Source organism: Miscanthus floridulus, chromosome 19 (assembly GCF_019320115.1).
Source record: "Miscanthus floridulus cultivar M001 chromosome 19, ASM1932011v1, whole genome shotgun sequence".
Taxonomy (NCBI): Eukaryota; Viridiplantae; Streptophyta; class Magnoliopsida; order Poales; family Poaceae; genus Miscanthus; species Miscanthus floridulus.
This window is the reverse complement of record NC_089598.1, coordinates 93,228,175-93,232,700: the sequence shown is the minus strand read 5'-3', so window position 1 is coordinate 93,232,700 and position 4,526 is coordinate 93,228,175. Positions and strand designations below refer to the sequence as shown.

The 4,526-nt window shown below is 45.7% G+C and overlaps 1 pseudogene; it reads right to left on the bottom strand.

Annotated features, from left to right (window-relative positions):
- LOC136526377 (uncharacterized) lies at positions 1 to 2,473 on the bottom strand (annotated as a pseudogene).
- Positions 2,474 to 4,526: the final 2,053 nt, after the last annotated feature.

Sequence of the window (4,526 nt, the reverse complement as noted above, 5' to 3'; positions counted from 1 at the left end):
TTATCGTGGGTTCGAGGATGAAGAGGGTACAGTTCCTGCAAAGAATAGAAATTATTAGATTAATTCGTGAACACTAGTACGTATGCAGAGGAAAAATAACAAGCAGAAAGTAAGGTCGTTACCTCCCCCTCCACGGTGAGTCATCCTCGGCGGTTCTCCTCTCAGTACGGCTCCAGCAGGTGGAACGGCTCCATCCTACAAAATATAATGAGAAAGTACAGATTTGTTTTATATGAACAAATAAATAACTTTTTGGTACTAGTAAACATGCATGTGAAACATTAGTTATTTTCACCTAACTAAGCGGCCAATGGTATGTATGTGAATTATGCCCAAGTCTACCACATTTGCCACATTGGTTCTGCTCAGGGTTAGTAAGAAAAGGGGTTGCTCTCCCTCGCCTCGTTCTATCGGAAACCTGGTGCATGACCATCTTGTGCCTCGTCCTCTTCTGGGTTCCATGTTTGTCCCAACGTGTACCTGGATCCGCAATGTATTTCGGCCTAGTGTAAGGTGGCCACTGACCCTCGTCTAGGAAAGGCTCAAAATGGGGAGACCAAGTCTGTACAAGGCTGACAACACTGAACTCCCACGGTATCTGGGTCTCATAGGCAAAGTTGCGATGCTGAGATGCTGCAACATAATGAGAACAAGGAAAGTGGTACTGCCTGGTTTTCCCACATCTGCATGAGAAATTACTAAGTACCACAATATAACTCCTTGATGGCCGAACCTCACCATCGGACGTTGTACCACCCCTTTCTATGACCTGGTACTTGCCGGTGTTGTGGTCAAAGTAATCGACATCATGTGTGGCAGCCCTTTCCTTTGCCTTGTCAAGATGCTTCTTAGGTTTAGGTGCCCATTTCTGATTATTACTCTATAGTGCCATTGCTTGCGCGTGTCTCTCGTTAAACCATGCAACTAGCCTATAAAAGGTGAATGATACAATGGCACTAACGGGCATGGCACGTATACCCTTGAGTACACTATTAAATGACTCCACCATGTTGCTAGTCTGAAACTCATACCTCCATCCACCATCGTCATAGGCTCTTGTCCATTTCTCAGGTTCTCTCATCAATCCTCTTAGCCACTGCCTACCTTCTGTGTTTGTTGCCATTTTTAGCTACTCCAACTTCTCCTCGGAGAACGGCACCTCAAGCATGTGAGCAACCTCCTCGAATAGAGGAAAGTTGTCCTTCATACCATCCTTCCAAAGCAAATTCTCGGCAAGGTGTCGAGTGCACCAACGGTGGTGCAAAGGTACATACCCCGAAATCTGCTCCTGTACGGCATAGAGTATGCCTTGGTGTCTATTAGATATGACACCAACCTCCCTATAAGGGCCAACGACATGTATCCTAACAAGCCACATGAACCACCTCTAGCTATCTTTGTTCTCCCTCTCCACTAAAGGGAAAGCCAAAGGAACCAATGCGTTGTCTGCGTCACACGAAATGGCTACCAAAAGTATGCCCATGTACTTGCCAAGCAGAAAAGTACCATCAATGGATAACACTGGATGACAGTGCCTGAAGGCCTCAACGCACTGGGGAAAGCACCAGAATGCACGAAAGAATATATGTCTCCCGTCCTTCCATTCATTCTGCTTCGGGATATACATGTAATGTATGCCTGGATTTGCTGCTTTCATTGCATTGAACATTGCAGGCAACTGCTCGTACCCCTCCTCCCAGTCCCCATATATCATCTTCTAGGACCGTTGCTTTGCCCTCCATGCTTTCCCATACTTTATGTCATACTTAAATATCTCCTTAGTCATCTCCATAGTTGTCTTGACCTTCAAGTTGGGCTGACCCTTCAAAGTTGTGTATAACTTTCTAGCAATGAGGGTAGAGGTCAACTGTCTATGCTTCTATTTTAGATCTATCTGGGCACAAGTGTATGGACCTACAATTTTGGTGATCTTGGATTTCCCTGTGGCCTTCTATTTGCAAGCATAGACCCTCCAATTGCAATCTGCCATCTCGCACACCACCATGTAATGATGCTCCATATAGGAGTGCCTCACCTTGAATGGTCTCTTATGTCTCATAGAATATTCTTGTAGCCACCTTCTTAAGGTGGGCAAGTCCTTGAAGACCATGCCCTTATGAATTTCCACGTTGTCATCTGCCTCAGGAGCCTCTAGCAGCTTGTCATCTCTTCCTTCTCCATAAGCATGTTGAGAATGACTAAGGTCACTGAATTCATGAACTAGTGGATCATGATCAGGACACAAGAGTCTGATGAGCTCCATTTCTTGTTCGCTTAAAGCTGCAACTAGGCGGTCATCATCAGAATCAACGGCCCTTGCTGTGCCATAAGGCTCCTCATCATCCGCAATATCAACATCTACACTGTTGGAGGCCATAAACCTTGGGTCCACATTGGTTGATGGAGGAACAGGAGCACAACCATCATTATCAGGATTGTCTCCTGCATTTAAAGCACAAATATGGATAGCATTGAGACAAAGGAATGGAATGAACAAAGAATAAAGAAAGCAAAAGTGTTACTAAATCACTTATTAGGATGATTCTGGGTCAAAGGGATCTCCTGAGGGGCACCAACAACATCATTAGTCCCACATTCTGCATGGACACCAGGACATATACCAACCTCATTCGGGGCAAATTGAGCATCGGGCACCACAACCACATCTTCCACATCCACCTCACGGTTGGGTAACAGAGGCTCAGTGGGTACCGGATTCTCTGGTGCTAGCGACATCCCATGAGGGGGTGAATGACCATTAGGGGGTGAATACCCATGAGGGGTGGGATCATTGGACAACTTCTGCACAACCAAATCCAAACATTGAAACTCATTCTTCACGACAGTTTTGACATATTTGTCACATTGAGCCTCTGATGCAATTGGGACCAACCGCCTCAAAATTGTCCCTGACCTGCCATGGTGAAGTATCCCCTCAACTAAGATGGCATCTTCATTTGAATTGCATTTAAGCTCATCACGAGCCCTACCAAACAACTCAGAAACACAATGGCCAGTCATCGAATATCACTGGCACCCTTTGCATTCCAACAACACTGACATTCCCAAACTTGTCTTCCTCCACACTTCCTCCATGATACAGGGTGACTACGTTGTCAATCTAGTTGGTATGCACAACACCAACATTATTACGGGTTTAACTAATATGGGTATAACTAAATTACATACATATAAAAGTTTCCGACTCTCTACCTAAATAAATAAGTATCTAATCTAAACCACCTATCTATCTAACTACATCTACTACAAGTACTACCTATATAACTAAAATACCTAACTATCTAACTATCTATTTAAATTATCTAAATAAATATCTACCTAAATTAGCTAACTAAATTACATCACTAAATCACTAAAAAACAAAAAAAGCTTTGCCAAACTACAAAACTATATAAAATAAATAACTACATTATCTAAACTAACTCAATTAAAAAAACTAAAGAAAAAAATACCTGAGATGGCTCGTAGAGGGAGGGGGTGGCATCACTAGGGGCTGGTGGCGTCACTAGGAGCTAAGGGAGCCAGTGGGGGGTTGCGTGTGGGCACCGCCAGACTCGGCCACTGGTGGTCCACCGGTCGACGGAGACGCCAGGGAGAAGCAGGGGCCGCCCTCACAACCGGTGCGCGTGGAGGAAGCTCTGGGGCAACAAGGGCGGCTGAGGGAGTGGATGCGAGAGCGAGGAAGGTGACCAGCACGCGGGGGACGGTGGGCGGTGGCCTTCTGCGATGGAGCGGGCTGTAGCCGACGGAGGAGGCGCGGGCGACGACAGGGCTGAAAGCTCTAGTTTGGTTTTGGTGACTTGATGGAACCCTAAGTGCTAACCTAGTTTATCAAGTGATCATAAGATAGGTAGCACATTCCAAGTGGTGAAGCAAATGAAGATCATGACATGATGATGGTGATGCCATGGTGATGATCAAGTGCTTGGACTTGAAAAGAAGAAAGAGAAAAACAAAAGGCTCAAGGAAAAGGTATAAATGGTAGGAGTCATTTTGTTTTGGTGATCAAGACACTTAGTGAGTGTTATAAAATTTAGGATCGATAGCCATACTATTAAGAGGGGTGAAACTCGTATCGAAATGCAGTTATCAAAGTGCCACTAGATGCTCTAACTCATTGCATATGCATTTAGGATCTAGTGGGGTGCTAACACCCTTGAAAATGTTTATGAAAATACGCTAACACATGTGCACAAGGTGATACACTCGGTGGTTGGCACATTTGAGCAAAGGTTAGAAACTTCACCGATGGAATGTCCGCCCGTAGAGTGCGGATAGTCCGATGATGCCACTGGCGCCCTAGATAGAAAAGACGGAGGTCACTGGAAGTGACCGGACGCTGGTCTTGGTAGGACCGGTGTGTTCGGTTAGGTGAAGCATGAAGACGCTGGCGTCAGTCACTAACCGGACGCTGGGTCACTTAGTGACCAGACGCTGGAGGGGTGCGTCCGGTCCTACTAACGTGGCAGCGCATAGGAGAGTCACCGTGTGATCGGACGCTGGGT